We start from the raw sequence: 19127 nt of genomic DNA, 5'->3' as shown, positions 1-19127 counted from the left end.
GGGGGGGAAGGGTGAGCTCGAGGGAGGACTCGATACAAAAAGTCCTTTTTGCCGGAGGCGGTATGTACCGGCAAAACATCCGTCGTCAGTCTGCTTTGTGATTCGTGTAATAAGAGGTCCCCGTCAATTGTATAGTAGTGTATTCATTCAGACCCTTCTGTATATTGGCATTAAAACATCACTATCAGCTGGCCCACCACTGCTCGTGCAGTGCATGCACATTTAAGACAGATTCTCTCTCCCATCTCTCCTAAAGAACGCACACACTTTAATTTTTCTATGATATTTTAGACCATTCATATCTTTTAAATCATAATTTTGTTTTCGAATTCTTTTATGTATTTGAACTCTTGGCGTCATGACCTTTAGAACGGGATCAATCTTGAATACATTCAAACATGTTTAAATTTCAACGTTTCAAATAAGTGAAATCAGTTTTCTGAAATATATTTGAACGAGTGTAATATGTTTATTCAAATGATTGAAATCAATTTTTATATGAGTAAAATATCAGTTCTGCAAGCGCACAATGAAACTAATTTGTAATATATCTTTTGTAATGAGTGAAAAAGATTTTTCAAAACGAATGAAATATAGTATTTCAATTGAATGAGTGTAATGTATTTTTTGAAATGAGTGAAATGTTTTTTTAGTGAAATAAGTATACTGAAACTGAAAAATCAAATTTGTGAGGATGACTAAACAAATATTCAAAAGAAACCTATTTCAAAAGAAATAGCATGAACAAAATCTATTTCGTAAGAAATATGTGAAATAAACCTATTTTATAAAATGTGGTAAAATATATTTATTGAAATGATTGAAATTAGTTTTGAAATATATCTTTTGTAATGGGTGGACAAGGATTTTTGAAACAAGTGAAACATAGTTTTTTCAGTGGAGTGAGTGTAATGTGTTTTCTGAATGAACGAAATATGTCTTTCGTAAATGAGTGTAATATCTGTCTTTCGTAAATGAGTGTAATATGTTTTCTAAAATGAGTGAAATCTATCTTTTGTAAATGATTAAAATATGTTTTCTGAATCTAGTGAAATGTGAAATTGACTGGAAGATTTTTCGAAACTAGTGAAATGTGAAGTTGACTAAAATGCTTTCTTTGAAATGAGTGAAACGGTAAAATTCAAACTAGCCAAGTGCATCCAAGATTGATCTTGTTTTAAAGGTCTTGCAGCCCTGAATTCAAAAATATAAAATATTTCGAAACTGGTTATTTAGTTCAAAAGTTATCAACCTTTTAAAATGTTGTATGGAAAATAATGCATGCATGTGCAATCACTCTCTCTCTCTCTCTCTCTTCTCTGGCAAAAAGCTGACATGCAGGATGTATGCTCGAGTATTGTTGTTGGAAAGGATTCCCTTGTTTATACCTAACCAGCTGCACCAATCTTGATGAATCTAACGAACGATGGATTCTGCACTGGTACATACCGGTTCCGGTAAAAAAATTTAGTCGGGACTCGATATGTCTAATCTTCTTAGAATAGACTTTCATCCCATTTTATAAAGAGAAAAGTATAGTTTTCGTCCCTCGACTCTTGGTGAAGTTTAGATTTGGTCCCTCAACTATAAAACCAGACAACTTGCAGCCCCAACTCTTGAACGGACAAGTTTCGTCCCTTGTCTCTGCTAACCCGGTATTGGTGCTGACTCAACGTGTTTTTGACCTGTCTTCATCCACATGGCACTATTTTTCTCTCCTATGTTGCTCTTCTTCCTCCTTGCTACCCGAGCATTCCATCAAACACTTGGCGCGCGCCTGCTCCCATGCTCAAGGACGTCGGTGGTCTCGTATGGCTGCCGACACTTATACTGCTAGTCCGAAGCGTACCACAATGCTTCGAAATCCACGTCACCAGCATAACCGTTACCGCTCTTGGTGCCCCATCTGGACACGGTCTCACCGCTGCTAGTCGCCCTTGCCGCTGGTCCGCACAGAGTCATGGGCCTTCACTTACTCCAGCAAACGCGCCCGCAGACTCACGTTCCTGCGTTATGTACCGAGTACATTGCACAGCACGTCGGCGACAATGACCATGCCGCTTTCGACACCATCTGTAGGCTGCGGCGCTGGGCGTCGAGCGCTACTGGTGCACGGCTCAACCGCCACTCCCTTCAACATGAACATGGACGGCACGTTTTTGTGGGCATGCATCAACTCGTGCAACTGGTGACAAACCGTACGTGTGCTACTCGTGTGTTCTGGCTAGAACGGATCGAAGCGATAAAGATCATGTACGTGCGTGTCTATGGCGGATGGATGAATCAATCAGCTAGAAGTGAGCAATCATCCGGATGTTGGAAGTAAACCCGACGTAGTCGCCGTATCCGGATCGTATACGGAACAATCACCTAGGTGAACACGTGCATGTATATGAGCCTGAGTAGGACTAGTGTTAGATACCGACTCGGTTTGCTAGTACTAGATAGGCTGACATATATATGTACGTATACCCCTGTAAATTTGAATTGTGAGTTGTGCGAAGCAATAAAGCAAAGACAAGGCTCGAGACGATATCCGACAGTAATGAAGGAAAGGACACAACCACGCACGTCCGTACATCCACAACCGATGTTACAACAATATTCGAAGCAAGCTCTTCGAACGATTGACCCGACAAAGATGAGGAGTGGATGGCGGTGTCTAAGTGCCGAGGAACCGGTATATTTTAATGACGCAAATACGATGGAGTGTTGGCGTCAGGCAATCGAAGAAGAGTTGGGGTCGATCCACGACAACAATGCATGGAAGCTTGTGGATCTTCCCAACAATGAAAAAGCCATGGATCTCAAGTGGGAATTTACGATCAAGAGAGATGTCGAAGGGTCCGTGAAGCACAATGCAAGGCTAGTGGCCAAAGAGTACGTGCAACAGGAAAGTGTGCACTTCGAAGAAGTGTTCGTTCCCCTTGCAAAGATGAAATCGGTGGAATTCCTCATCGCTCTCGCAGTTCAGGAATCATGGAAGATACATCACTTGGATGTAAAATCTGCGTTTTTGAATGGCGAGTTAGAAGGAGATGTGTATGTGAATCAGCCACCGAAATTCATCAAAGAGGGAGAGGAACACAAGGTACTGAAGCTACACAAAGTCTTGTACGGGCTATGGCAAGGCTCTCGGCCGTGGAACATCAAACTTGATCAGACGATGATTTCTCTTGGATTTGAGAAAGCCCCATTAGAGCATGCGATGTACAAGAGAGGTGAAGGAAGGGATCGTTTACTAGTTGGCATCTACGTCGACGACTTATTGATTACTGGAGCAGATGAAGAGGTGATTGCAAAATTCAAGCTACAAATGAAGGAGCTTTTCAAGATGGATGATCTAGGGCCAATGAGTTACTACCTCGAGACCGGGGTACATCAAAAGCCGAAGGGGATCACACTATGCCAGGAGGCATATGCAAGAAAGGTACTTGAAAGCTGTGGCATGAAAGAATGCAATCACATTGTCGCTTCAATGGAACCTCGTCTTGAGCTAAGCAAGAAGGAGATGGTGAAACTGCTCAACTACAGTGGTAGCGACAAGGAAGGAATTGTTGGCGACCGTAAGTGTACCTCGGGCGTGCAATATTTCCTTGGTGAAAGCGTAGTAAGCTGGCTATCACGAAGACCGAAAGTGGTGACATCGACTTCAAGTAAAGCAGAATGTCAAGGTGTGTGGCTAGGATGGCCACACAGTGATCTCATGGATAGAGATTCAGAGCAAGTGATGCTCGACGTTGACAGTGAGTCTACGATATTTCTACGCGAAGATCCAGTGCGGCATGAAAGGAGCAAGCACATTGATACAATGTATCACTACATAAAGAACTGCGTGGAAGAAGGGAAGATGGAGGTCAACTACAATCGCACCGATGATCAGCTGGCGGACATCCATACCAAGGCTTTGGATCGAGAGAAGTTCTTGGTGCTGCGAAGAAGGATCGGCGTCGGAGCGGTGAAGTGACGACGTCGGGTTTAGGGGGGTGATTGTTGGAAGTAAACCCAAGGTAGTCGCCGTATCCGGATCGTATACGGAACAATCACTTAGGTGAACACGTGCATGTATATGAGCCTGAGTAGGACTAGTGTTAGATACCGACTCGGTTTGCTAGTACTAGATAGGTTGACATATATATGTACGTATACCCCTGTAAACTTGAATTGTGAGTTGTGCAAAGCAATAAAGCAAAGACAAGGCTCGAGACGAGCCTTTGGCTATCAAAGCAGCGATTTGTGTGCGTGCGTGTTTTGTACTTCCGGCCGGCTGGCCGTTGTGTACGTACACATACATTGGTATTGTTTGCTGCGGCTTCACGTAGAATCGATCAGGAGCAGGACGGCTAGCTTGGGCTAGCTTTGCACTGCGGTTGGTGGATCGATCAGGAGCTGCTAGCAGGAGGCTAGCTTTGTACTGCGGTCCGTCTCGGCGTAAAAGCAATTCGTCGAGTTCGTCAGTGTTGGTTTGCTTCGTCGTTGTTTGTCGTCGGTCGTTGCCGTCACCGGAAAGTACTCGGCGTCGGTACTGGGCCAACAATTGGTATCAAAGCAAGGTTGATCTCCTAGTAACGGGAGGTCATGTCGGACGACGAGAAGACCAAGCAGCTGGCGGAGTACTCCGGTGTGGCTAAAGTAATTGCTACTCCGGTGAGATCGGAGTATCCACGATTCGACCATGGAAACTTCGTGGTGTGGGCGACCATGATGGAGTGGGCGCTCGAGGCCAATGAGCTCTGGGAAGCCGTCGACCCCGGCGGTGAGGAGTACCTGAAGGGTGGTGCCTTGTATCGGAAGGATCGCCAGGCTCTCACTGCCATCTGCTCGGTGATGCCGGTGGACGTGCAACAGCATCTAATCTCGAAGACATCAGCAAAGGAGGCGTGGGACACGCTCAAGACATTGCATCTAGGGCACTCGCGTGTACGCGAGGCGAACTTGCAAACTTTGCTGAAAAGTTACGAGAATCTGAGGATGGGAGAAGATGAGACGGTGGACGCTTCGCCGCAAGGGTGGCAACGATGGTAAACGGGATTCGCGGTCTCAGAGAGAAGTTGGAGGACATCTCCGTGGTCCGGCGTTTCCTACGTGCCGCTCCACCGCACTACATGCCGATTGTGTCAGCGATCGAGCAATGCGTTGATCTTAAGACTCTCGCTTTGCATGATCTAGTTGGTCGCTTCAAGGCCCATGATGAGCGGATGAAGTTGAGTTACGGCGACGCAAAACAGGATGAGTACCTGATGCTTACGCGTGCTCAGTGGGAGGCAATGGTTTCCAAAGAGAACAATTTCGACAAGGCGTCCGGCAGCGGCGGAAAGTACCGTCCCGCAATGGTCACCGACGAACAGTCGGAGAAGCCAAGGAAGAAAAAGTTCGACAAGAGGAAGATCCGCTGCCACAACTGTAATCTGCTCGGGCACTTCAAGTCGGAGTGCAAGAATCCCCCGAAGGAAAAGGCGCTCATGGTCCAGGAAGATGATGAAAGTGACATGATGTTGATGTGTGAACTCGTGGACGAGGAGGATCCAGTTCTTCAAGCGTCGGCTAAAGAAATTGTCGCGCTCTGTGAAGAAAAAGTTTGCTCTCAAAATCGTGGTTCGGAAACTCGTGTCGAAGCTACGGACGCGGGGGGTGATTCCGAAAGTTATGTCGATGTTACAGGCATTAGTGCTAACTTCGCTGGAGCGGATGCAGCGATTGCCGCGTGTGCTCGGCCATGGAGGAGTAGTTTTTGTGCGATGCGTCCATAGAAAACAAAGACGTATGTGGCGTCGGAAGTCCACGAAGAAACAAAAATTGTTGTTGATGCTAGCGCAAAAGTGAAGACGAGTGCAGCGGCTACGGGCGAACTGGAAGTCGCTGGCGTATCGAGTGCAAGTGCAGCTAGCTCGACGGTGCAGATACATGGAGTTGGTGGCCACGACGCGGCACTCCATGTCCCAGAAAACGGACAGTTCACAAGGCTAGAAGGCAGCAGCAAGGGACCAAGCGATGGATATGAAGGCTGCTACAGCCCACGTACGGGTAGTAGTACGTCCCCAGCAGGAGGGCAAGGAGCAGGACAAGATGGGCTTGTCACATCCCATGGTGAAACTCCACAAGTAGCCTATACGGCTGGAGGGTGCAGCTCAGTAAAAAGAAGCCTAGCTTTGGGAGCTCACGTTGGAATTTTTGCTTCGCCAAAAGTAAAGTGCGTAGCAGAAAATAGCACGTCGTCTCCGACAGTAATGAAGGAAAGGACACAACCACCCACGTCCGTACATCCACAACCGATGTTACAACAATATTCGAAGAAAGCTCTTCGAACGATTGACCCGACAAAGATAAGGAGTGGATGGCGGTGTCTAAGTGCCGAGGAACCGGTATATTTTAATGACGCAAATACGATGGAATCTTGGCATCAGGCAATGGAAGAAGAGTTGGGATCGATCCACGACAACAATGCATGGAAGCTTGTGGATCTTCCCAATAATGAAAAAGCCATGGATCTCAAGTGGGAATTTACGATCAAGAGAGATGTCGAAGGGTCCGTGAAGCACAATGCAAGGCTAGTGTCCAAAGAGTACGTGCAACAGGAAAGTGTGCACTTCGAAGAAGTGTTCGTTCCCGTTGCAAAGATGAAATCGGTGAAATTCCTCATCGCTCTCGCGGTTCAGGAATCATGGAAGATACATCACTTGGATGTAAAATCTGCGTTTTTAAATGGCGAGTTAGAAGGAGATGTGTATGTGAATCAGCCACCGGAATTCATCAAAGAGGGAGAGGAACACAAGGTACTGAAGCTACACAAAGTCTTGTACGGGCTATGGCAAGGCTCTCGGGCGTGGAACATCAAATTTGATCAGACGATGATTTCTCTTGGATTTGAGAAAGCCCCACTAGAGCATGCGATGTACAAGAGAGGTGAAGGAAGGGATCGTTTACTCGTTGGCATCTATGTCGACGACTTATTGATTACTGGAGCAGATGAAGAGGTGATTGCAAAATTCAAGCTACAAATGAAGGAGCTTTTCAATATGGATGATCTAGGGCCAATGAGTTACTACCTCGAGACCGGGGTACATCAAAAGCCGAAGGGGATCACACTATGCCAGGAGGCATATGCAAGAAAGGTACTTGAAACCTGTGGCATGAAAGAATGCAATCACATTGTCGCTTCAATGGAACCTCGTCTTGAGCTAAGCAAGAAGGAGATGGTGAAACTGCTCAACTACAGTGGTAGCGACAAGGAATTGTTGGCGACGGTAAGTGTACCTCGGGCGTGCAATATTTCCTTGGTGAAAGCGTAGTAAGCTGGCTATCACGAAGACCGAAAGTGGTGACATCGACTTCAAGTAAAGCAGAATGTCAAGGTGTGTGGCTAGGACGGCCACACAGTGATCTCATGGATCGAGATTCGGAGCAAGTGATGCTCGACGTTGACAGTGAGTCTACGATATTTCTACGCGAAGATCCAGTGCGGCATGAAAGGAGCAAGCACATTGATACAATGTATCACTACATAAAGAACTGCGTGGAAGAAGGGAAGATGGAGGTCAACTACAATCGCACCGATGATCAGCTGGCGGACATCCAGACCAAGGCTTTGGATCGAGAGAAGTTCTTGGTGCTACGAAGAAGGATCGGCGTCGGAGCGGTGAAGTGACGACGTCGTGTTTAGGGGGGTGATTGTTGGAAGTAAACCCGACGTAGTCGCCGTATCCGGATCGTATACGGAACAATCACCTAGGTGAACACGTGCATGTATATGAGCCTGAGTAGGACTAGTGTTAGATACCGACTCGGTTTGCTAGTACTAGATAGGCTGACATATATATGTACGTATACTCCTGTAAACTTGAATTGTGAGTTGTGCAAAGCAATAAAGCAAAGACAAGGCTCGAGACGAGCCTTTGGCTATCAAAGCAGCGATTTGTGTGCGTGCGTGTTTTGTACTTCCGGCCGGCTGGCCGTTGTGTACGTACACATACATTGGTATTGTTTGCTGCGGCTTCACGTAGAATCGATCAGGAGCAGGACGGCTAGCTTGGGCTAGCTTTGCACTGCGGTTGGTGGATCGATCAGGAGCTGCTAGCAGGAGGCTAGCTTTGTACTGCGGTCCGTCTCGGCGTAAAAGCAACTCGTCGAGTTCGTCAGTGTTGGTTTGCTTCGTCGTTGTTTGTCGTCGGTCGTTGCCGTCACCGGAAAGTACTCGGCGTCGGTACTGGGCCAACACCGGAGCAACCAGCGACCGAGCCTGGTTGGTGAGCACCAGCACGCGTCGTCGATCACCGTGCCATGCTCGCTCACGCCATGCTCACCGTAGTTCGCACGCTTGTGTAGCCTTCATGCTTCGCGCTGTTGCGCGAGCTGCGCCCCGCCACGGCCGATCTGCACGCAACCGCCGTCTGAGGTCCTGCTAGCCACCACGCCATTGGCTCCTCCCCAAAACGCCGGAGCACCGAGCCTACCTCCTCAACGCTGCCGTGATCTCGCCGCAGTTCGTGCGCCGCTACAAGACCGTGCATGCCACGAGGTGCCCCAGCCTGGTCACAAAGGCAACGTGGTCCATCCCGGCGACGAGCAGGTCGAGCAACGGTGATCTCCCATCTCCTGGCCCCGCCTTCACGCTGTTGAGAACACCACCACCGATAGCTTGTTCCTCCCTGCGCTCCCTGCCCGCAGACGCCGCATGAGAGCGGTGGAGTAGAGAGAGACAGGAACCTGGACATGTCAATTTTGGGGTCTTCTTTGCCACGTTGGCATGGACTGGTCAAAACCGGGGTGAGTCATCATCAAAACTGGTCAAAATTGAGATTAGGGACGAGACTTATCCTATTTCAAGAGTAAGGGTGCAAGTTATCCGGTTTTGTAGTTGAGGACTAAATTTAGACTTCGTCCAGAGTTGAGGGGCCAAAATATACTTTTCTTTTTTATAAATAAAGCACACGGCCAAACTATACATGGAGTTTTTTCTTTTTGCATGGAACTATACATGGAGTTGATGAGGCCCTCGGAAGCTGTGCGAGTTTGCTTCTTTGTTGGGGCTTTTGCTGGTGTCGACCTCAACGTTCATGTACGTGTGAAACTCAACTGCCACGGCTCGGCCATTTGGCGGACACGACCCTGCCAACATTTTACTTGAAGATGATGAGGTTCCGGTCGTTGTCGAGTGTTAGAAGTATATTTACATTTAAGATAAAGATAAGAGATGGAAATAGGATAAGTTTAACTTGTCCTCTATTCCAAGTCTCTCTCCCTCCATTGTACCTCTATATATACCACTACACGGGTCAGATCAATACAACATAATATTCAGCCATCTCATATTTTCTACATGGTATTAGAGCGGTTTGTCTAACGACGCCGATCCTAGGACCTTCAACCACTTCCGCAGCGCGCCGCCCCTGGGGAGATTAACCTCCTCTCCTCGGGGGCACGGCACCCGATCAATCAAAGATTATATCGGTTCTTGTAGCTTAGATCAACTCCTTAGATTAGATCAGAATTTCGAAATTCCCGTAGATCAATTCCTTTAGCCATAAATAAACCCCATGATCGTGCATACGTCCGGCCCAACAGCATCGGCCCGGCGGCTCAACCTTCTTTGCATCGCAGCGGCTCTCTAGCGCGGCATCTACAGCCGATCCACTGCGGACGAAGGCATCGACATCGGGAGAGTGATCTACGCCTACAAGTGGGCGCGGTCGGTCGGTACGGCAGCGCGTGCATGATGCAGAGCACAGCCGCGCGTCGGCGCGTGGAGCCCCGGCGCTGGAGCAGGCGGCTTCAATCGGGCAAGCAGCGCGTCACGCCGGCGCAGCAACACCCACGCATGCACCACGGCGACATGCATGGAATCCAGGCTCCATGTGGGCTCAGGGCTGCGTACGTGTACTAGACCACAAGAGGCTCCATCTGCACGCCCCCACGACCCGCTCCATCGACCCACACGACCTTCAGCACAAGCGGACGATTACGACTGAGTTTGAAGTCTTGCTCTTTTGTCGTCTTCTCCGCTGCGCCAATCATCAACTGCGTCTCTGATGGATCGGCAGTTAGGGCGGTGACTGCGTCCCCTTCTGGTGCCTTCCTGCCTTCTCCTCTATTATCACCATGATCGGCTAAACTCGACATCGATATTAATGACTTGGTCTACAGCAACACAGCGGCAACAACTCCAGTCAACATCATTCGCCTCGTCACTTGCGTCCACGATACTCCCGCTGTGACTGCGGGAGGGAATAGAGGAGAAGGCAGGAAGGCACCAGAAGGGGACGCAGTCACCGCCCTAACTGCCGACCCGTCAGAGACACAGTTGCTGATGGCGCAGCGGAGAAGACGACAAAACAGCAAGACTTCAAATTCAGTCGTAATCGTTCGCTTCACTCCCTCTACGACTGAGGAGGAATGTTAGAAGTATATTTACGTTTAAGATAGAGATTAGAGATAGAAATAGGATAGGTTTAACTTGTCCTCTACTCCAAGTCTCTCTTCCTCCATTGTACCTCTATATATACCCCTACACGGGTCAGATCAATACAACATAATATTCAGCCATCTCATATTTTCTACATCGAGGAGGTTGGAAATTATCTTTGGAGGATAATACCCGAGGGAGAAAGTTAAACCGGCGCCATTGATTGCATTGTTTACCTTGATTCAGATGGTGAAAGGAGGCAATGAATTCGGCGAGCTCGCCGGCGGCGACGTCCTAGAGCGGCACGGATTGCACGTGCACCGATCGGCCTATATCCGTTCTAGATGTTTGGACTCCCGCCGGCTTTTTTCAGATGGATCATCTGAGGCTGGGCGTCATAGTATGTGTCGCCCTGGAAACCGAAGACTTGAGCGCCAAAGCCACCCGTTGGAGAAGTTGGAGCGGCAAGTAAGCGAGGCAGCTCGAGGTAGGTGCAAAGACCATATCGAGTAGTAGAGGTGCAGGATATTCGTGTTGCCTAGTCTTTTTCATCAGATCGGTTTTTTGATTGTATTGGTTAGAGCATGTACTTCCACATAATATCAAAGCCAAGAGGTTTTGAGTTCAAGACCCGGCTGGCGCAATTAAATTACAGCTCATTTTGGGTCCACGTTTAGGATTGAGGGAGCCGCAATTAAATTGTAGCATACTTTCGGTTCACGTTCAGGTCTGAGGGAGACACACGTGAGGGGGAGTGTTGATGTATAATGTGTTGTCTAGTCTCTTCCTCTCTTTTTTGAGAGTCATGTATGTGAGAGCTAGCCAGCTAATGCTATCCGTGTACATTTCAAAACAAGTGTACACAAACCAGACAAAGTTCATCAAACACGATCGATTTCATTAAAGTTCGGACTTAATTTACACAAAAAAGTCGATATTTTGACCATTTAACTAAAAACTAAAAAAAAAATCATAAACCCTATATTGGACGATCACCTCGTACGTGTGGCCGCACCACCGTCGATGTACCCGCCGTCATCGTCGTCGTCGTCGCCTTCACATCCAGTCATGTCGCACGGTATCAATACCAGCCGATGCATGCTCTGGACTGACATGAATGCCACGCCACAAGCGGCTGGGTGTTCAAAAGGCGCGGGACAGGCAGGTGGGATTTTAGGGTGGGTGGACGTGGCAGCGGTCCGGACACCCGCAAAGCTTCCCTGTTTGTCTTGGATTTGCGGGAAAAATGTGTCTGAACCAGTCGACGGATCTATACAGAGCTACGTTAGATGGCAAAACATGTTTGAATCATGTGGTTCGGATGATTGCGGACGATTTAAAGATCACCGATCACCTTACTCTCTCTGTCCCCAAAAAACTGTAGTTTCAGGACAGAGGGAGTATGCGGGAAAAGATCACAACAGTTATTTGATGTGTCGTTTTTGAAAGATCGTAAACAAACACATCGATAAATATTTCACTATGCAAACCAACCGGTTGTCGGGGGGTCGGAGCTCGACGTCACGTCGCACGCACATCCTGTGTTCCAGCCGGAATAAACAACAACAGTATTGGCTCCGTTCGAACAGACCATCGTTAACCAGATGAGGAATAAGAGCTCTAATCTGGCCACCCTCCTTGGCTATGTTAATGAAGATACTTCTCTTTGTGAAGAATTAATGAAGATACTTAACCTACCAACCATTGTCTTAAACATAATACGAGGTGTAAAGGATCCCTTGACGTAGCCCTTTCCTAGATTGAAAAAATTGTTCAACATCATCGTGTACTTCAATGGAAGCACTACCTTCCTAAACAAAATTACAACCCAAGCTCTATAAATCAGAGAGAGGCCTTTCATCTGCCAGACTTGTTCTGGAAATGACCAACAACGTTGCCGTAGGCTTTCTCAAAATTGATCTTGAAAATAACTCCATCCAACTTCTTATTATATAGTTTGTGGCTGATTTCATGCATAATGACAAAGCCTCCATAATATACTGGCCTAGCAACAAAAAACGTTTATGTTGGCTATATGATATTTAAGAGCCATATCCTTAACCCGGTTAGAACTACATATAGAGTAAATACAAAGCAAAATTTCAGAATAGACTTAAATCAGTTGCATGTGCCATAGAACCATCTAGATGCATGCCACTCCACTAACAGAATAAAATAATCACAATACAATCAGTGTTGAAGCAGGTCGATAAATAGAACATAAGGTTTATATATCAATCATTGTTATTAAGGTTTGAATTTTTTTGTGAAGATCCTCCAAACAAATATGAGGTGATCCTTCTTTGATGGCTAACTATCAATGATGAAGCGTAGAAGCAAGCCATGGTTAGCAGCGAATGAGCCAAATAAATGCAAAAAAAAACATGATTGGTGGATTCATTTCTAAATAATGCTTTTAACTCAAGGTGTAACTAGGATATTTCGTTTTTGATTTTACAGAAATACTATGCTGATTGGTTAATGCAACTATGCTATATGGTTTGATATGGGGGCTGGTGGATAAAGAGGTGGCACAATTTATGTACAACCAATGTATATTCATGTTTATAATTAAATTAGTCAACTAAAGTATTGTTATTATAACCGTTGCGTATTTTCTTGATATTATCATTTATCGTTTCAGACAAGCATAGCAATTATAGTTTCATACAAGCATATCAATACGGAAAAAATGGTTAGATATGTATTCAACATCGTATTAAAAAATCAACATGTGTACTAGCATCGAAGAAATCTAGCCACCTCTCGAATGTGCGGTCAGTTGATGCACACATCCAACTTTCTACTCCCTCCGTCACAAAATAAGTGACGTTGATTAGTACAAAGTTGTATTAAATCAGCGACACTAATTTTGGGATGGATGAAGTAGTACATTATTCCTATTCTCGATACATCGCTACTCAATCTGTATGCCTTGAATACATGTATGGTATTTCTTTGGACTAGAAGCCTGAACTACAAAGGCTATGGCAGCGAGAGTGTCGCCGGTGCCAGGGGAGTGAGGTCCAGTTTTAGCTCCTCCGATCGCAGGGCATCCATGGTGTGGGTGATAGATGGCCGGCTGCTCGGGTCCTGGTGCACACACAAGAGCCCGACAAGTAGCACACGCTCCATTTGTTGTCGCCCAAAACTGGACTCGTCGCCTATCAGCCTGTCATTTGCTGCCTCAAGGATCGCATTGTCGTAGTACAAACTCCTTACCCATGATGACAACGGAGGCGTATCATGGAGACTCACCGTTGGGTTCCTTCCAGAGACCATCTCTAGTAGGACAATGCCAAAACTGTATATGTCTGACTGCCTGTTCCACTGGCTCGTGTCAATGAACACTGGGTCTATATATCCGTAAGTGCCCTGCACGAGGTCTGTGGTCTTTGACCCACTTTCTTGGTGAACAAGTCTTGCCAATCCGAAGTCACATAACTTGGCACTGTATGAAGCGTCAAGCAATATGTTGCTGGACTTGATATCGCCATGTACGATGCACTATTGGTGTTGCTCACAATCTACATGGAGGTATTGCAGTGCAGAGCCTAGGTCGAGGATGATCTGGTACCTGTTTATCTAAGCATGTAACCATTCATTATGTATCGAGAAAAAACGAAGTTGCATGCAATGATGTAAATGCTCTCGAAATGGAATTATAATGCATATACCTCTTGGACCATGGTATCCAACTATTGCCCCCGTGTAGGTGTTGATCCAGGCTACCTTGTGGCAAAAGCTCATACACAAGGAAGAGACGGGTGTATCTGTCGTCCTGCCACCAGCATATAAGCTCAACCAGGTTCCACTGTCCACCGTAGCACCAACCTATCAATTCGACAAGGTTCCGGTGCCTGAGCCGACTGGCAATCCTGAGTTCGTCCTCAAATGCCTTCCTCTCCTCGCCTGATTCTGCCAGCTTGAATCTCTTTATCGCCATTGGTCTACTTGGACTTGCTAGTTGGCCCCGATAAACAGAGGCAGAACCACCTTGCCCGAGCTTGTTTTCCTCTGCGAATTCGTTGGTCGCACGCGCCAACTTAAGATAACCAATATCTCCAAGGCCCCCGGCGAGAGCTCTGTGACGCTTCTTTCTCGTGCATAGTTGCCATCGACGCACGCCAACAAAGATGCACACAATTGCAATAACTCCAATAATTGGTCCAGTTACCTTTGCTAGCCGTCCTTTGGGTAGGGTCTTCGGTGCAGGCGGTGGACTCTTAGTGCTCCTCCATGCAGGCGCCGGGGCACTGGGCAGCTCCAAGGTGGAGTCAAATGACCATGAAATTATTTGGTGTAACTCATCCGCCTCACCGGTAGCACCCGAGAAGCCGATGGCCACCACACTAGGCATGAGCCTCAGGTCAACACTAGGCATGTGTCTCCGAACTCGAGAACAGCCGCTAGGGTTTTTGATTCGTTGCCGTAAATTATATGGCAAGTCATAGGAAGGTCGGATGTTAGGTTGTTGCCAGCCAGGGTAACGTTGGTGTACGCCTGAGAAATGATGGAGTTGACGTCGATGCCCATGTGGCTGCTGCTGGTGTCGACGCCAACGTTCAAGAAGGTGTCGAACTCAACTGCCACAGCTCGGTCATTGCCGGTCGCGACCGTGCTGGCGTTTCCGTTGTAGAGACCTAGGTTCTGTCTGTCTTCGAGGGGATCTGGACTGCTCGGAGGATAGTTTCCGAGGAAGAAAGCAAAGCCATCGCCGCTGATCGTACCGTTTACCTTGATTCGGAAGGTGAAGGAGGTGGTGAATCGGGCAAGCTCGCCAGTGGCGTTATCCCACAACGGCACGGGCGTCGAGCAGAACACTCGGCCTACGCTATTCTGGATGTTGGGGCTCTCAACGTCTCTTGTTAGCTGGATGGTCCGAGACTGAGCGTCAAGGTAGGCATCACCCTGGAAACTCAAGCCTGGGTAATAGGCTTCGGGGTCTGAAAAGTTGGCGTTGAAATAAAGCGAGGAGGTAGGGCAAGGCAGGTGCAGAGACCATATCGAGTAGCAGAGGAGCATGAGGCAGGTGTGTATTTGATGGGAAAAGCTCACGGCAGCAGCCATTTGCTGCGGCTGGGTCTTGTTTGGAAGCTCGTCGACAAGCTCACCCTATATAGCTCCTGACCTCCATGAAATGGCCCCTAGTGATGGCCGTCAAACAGAAAGGGGTTAAATAAGCCAAGCGACAACAGCTTCCTGCGCAATCTCCTAGGCGAGAAAAGAAGGCGTACTCCTAGGTAGTAGCCGAAGCCCAGCTTCACAAAACCGAAGAGCGAGAGTTGTCCAAAATTGTACGTACGTACTAAAGGAATTTGCCCTTCTAGTCGGACTAGATAATTGCCTGTGGGTTTCTATATGCTTCCTTGTCCCTAGGGAAAAACCTAGGGTTCCTTGTCATCCGGCGGCGGAGTTTCCACTGATAGAAAAGAGAGGTCAAGAGAGGCAATGTACTATTAATCTGACCAAGTCTATCTGCAGAGTAGCACAATGCTGCATCAGACCAAGTCTCCCAAGCATATAGTAGCTCAAGTACCCATCTCCACGCTAGCACGTTTGTTTTCCCTTCTATGTTTGGGCTTTTGCTGCTCCTTTCCGCTATTCCACTGTAACCTGGAGATACAGGCTCAAACCGAAATCACTAGTTAAGGAGTACTCGTTGTGAAGATGACTCCAGCCCCCAGGTTGCGACAAGTGGCGTTGTGCGTCACTTGTCGCAACTTGGGAGTTTCCCTTTTTTCGTAGATCCGTTTATTCAAAACGTTTTATCTCTTAAACCGTGCGTCCAAATCTCAAACCGCTTTCATCGTTGGATTCCTCGCGTCGAGATCTTCAAAACTAGATCCCATGTTCATAGGTTTTGACGAACTTTTTTTTACAAAAAATAGGACGAAAAAACCGTACTGGGAGCATGGATTTTTTTCCTTTTCGAAAGAGGCACGCCCGTGCCTCTGACGAAATCACAACCGTGCCTCTCGCGGAAACAAAACTGTGAATCTTGAGAAAGGAAAAAAAAGAGAGAAAATGCGGTTTTTTTCCGTTTCCGAGGAGGCACGGCCGTGACTCTCGCGAGAGCACAACCGTGCCTCTCGCGGAAGCAATACCATGACTCTCGCGAAAAAAATAGAAAACATGTTTTTTTTTGTTTCCGAGGAGGCACGGCCGTGACTCTCGCGAAAGCAAAGCCGTGACTCTCGTGAAAAAAAAAGAAAATACTTTTTTTCTTTTCCGAGAGGCACGGCCGTGACTCTCGCGAAAGCACACTGTGCCTCTCGCGGAAGCAAAACCATGACTCTCGCGAAAGGAAAAAAACAGAAAACATATTTTTTTCCGTTTCCGAGAGGCACGGTCGTGACTCGCGAAAGCACAACCGTGCCTCTCGCGGAAGCAAAACCGTGACTCCCGCGAAAGGAAAAAAAATGCTTTTTTTGCGCAAAAAAATTCGAATTTTTTTTTGTCGAAAAGCTAGGGAGGACTGGTGGAAAACTAAAATGTCGAAAAAAGCCGAAAACGCGTGCGGAAAAATAAATAAAAAAATAAAATCCGGAGGGAACGCACAGGGTGTGACAGTGCGACACGTGGCGAATGGCTGAGAGCGCGCCAAGTGATGCTGATCGTTGTAAGGATCCCGAAGGAGCGCTTGTTAATTAGTTGCCCTCGGCTCAAACTTCTACTCCAAAAGTGTGTGAGGCCAAATGACGCACAGCCCGCTTCAGTTTCCTACACAACGCCCAAGGCCCACTTTACCTTTATAGATAATTTTATTGCAAGCACGGGCTTGAACCTGAAAGCACTACACGCGTGACAGAAGTATGAAGCGGCATAAGTATCGAAAATTCCAAATGAAGACCGAGCTTCATGGAAACCTTTAACTGAAAACTTTAAAATTCAAACTTTTCAGTTTTAATAAATTCTGACATTAGATACACATATACCTAGATACATAATGTACATGTGTGCAAATTGTCTGGTCGAAATACATTAAAATATGAGCTACACAAAAAAGAAAAATCTAAGGCCTTTTAGCATATGTACTGTTTATCTATAGAGTCCATGATTTTGGGTTTTTTTGTGCAGCTTGCAATTCAAAGTATTTTATTCTGAAATTTTTCACGCATACAGTTTACATCGTTGCATACAGATAGGTCAAAAACAATTCAGAATTTTTTCAGAATTTTTTAAAACTGAAATTTATGAATTTTTAATTATTCAAAATAAAGGGCTCCATGGAGCTCGGTCTCTAAAATGCCCTACTCCATAAATATCATCTACTTTGTGGAAACGCTATTTACATCCTGGCATTAGCATTACGAAGGCCAACCAAACCCAACCCACAAGGCCATCAGTGACTGCTCTGGAGGTTAAGGCATTTTCTTTTTAATATTTATTACTGGTCTCTGCCGGACTCGCATAAGTTAGCAGACCGAGACAGCCTGAGTATTTAGCAAAAGCAAAAGAATAGAGCTGAGGCAACGCGTCGCACAGCCAAGGCCACTTCACATAGGTCAAGAGAGCAGGGTCTCCGGCCCGCAAAGTGCTTTTTAGCGGAGCCGGGAGCTACCGGTGCACCATCCATCATATATTTACTTTGTGATTCGTGCACTGGAGGTCCAATGCATGGGGAATATATCTGGTGCACCAAGGAAATTGGTGCTACCGATGCACCGGACCCCGTTGCACATTAAAAAATGTTCAAAAAAATCCCAAAAAAAATTAGTTCATCGACACAACATCAATGTATGTTGTCAAAAAAATTGAATGAAAATTCAAAACAATGCTCAAGATACAAAAATGACAATTTTGACGTCAATGTGCTAATGGGCCAAAACTGAAGCCCAACTTGTCTTATGTACTATTCAGTGTCAAATTTTTATTTTTGTATCTCGAACAATGTTTCAAATATTGATTTAAATTTTTGTGACAACATACATTGATGTTGTGTCAATGCGCTAATTTTTTCCGGATTTTTTCAAACATTTTTTAATGTGCAACGGACGACCAGTGCAACGGTAGCACAAATAGTCCCGGTGCACCAGATACATTCCCCCAATGCATGTGTATAGAATTTTGTATTGTGGTAGCTATCTCATGTATCTCTGTTAATAGTCCAATCTGTGTCAGCTAAGTGGGTCCCTGTCAATAATAGAATAAAAACTATTCCCAGTGTAAAGTACACATGCATGCAGTAACTTTCCTCTCTCTCCCCACACTCTAATCTTGCCTTTTATTTTCTCTTTAGCAATTTCATTCATTCATATCTTTAAAACTATAATCCCATTTTAGAAATATTGTATACATTTAAACATGATTAAACATGATCAATCTTGAATACATTTAAACATGATTAAATTTCAACATTTAAAATGAGTGAAATCAGTTTTCTGAAATAAAGTGAAATAAGTTCTTTGAATTGAGTGAAACCAATTTTTTTCAAATGTTTTTTTTTGTTTTTCATGTATATGAACATATTTCAATGCAAAATAGGTGAAACTAGTTATTTAAAAAAATATTAAGCTGATTATTTCCAATCAGTTTAAAAAATAAGTGAAATCTATCTTTGAAACAAGTGAAATTGTTATTTCAATTTAGTGACTGTAATGTGTTTTCCTGAAACTAGTGAAATGAGTGAAACATATCTTTTGTAATTAGGTTAATTAGTTTTTTTGAAACAAGTTGAATATAGTATTTTAATTGAGTGAGTGAAATGTGTTTTCTGAAATTAGTG

At 45.9% G+C, this 19127-nt stretch overlaps 1 pseudogene; it reads right to left on the bottom strand.

Moving 5' to 3' along the window:
- Nucleotides 1-13384: 13384 nt before the first annotated feature.
- On the bottom strand, nucleotides 13385-15469 carry LOC119282365 (annotated as a pseudogene).
- Nucleotides 15470-19127: the final 3658 nt, after the last annotated feature.

This window comes from Triticum dicoccoides, chromosome 3B (assembly GCF_002162155.2).
Source record: "Triticum dicoccoides isolate Atlit2015 ecotype Zavitan chromosome 3B, WEW_v2.0, whole genome shotgun sequence".
In the NCBI taxonomy this organism is placed as follows: Eukaryota; Viridiplantae; Streptophyta; class Magnoliopsida; order Poales; family Poaceae; genus Triticum; species Triticum dicoccoides.
This window is presented reverse-complemented; position numbering and strand designations above follow the sequence as displayed.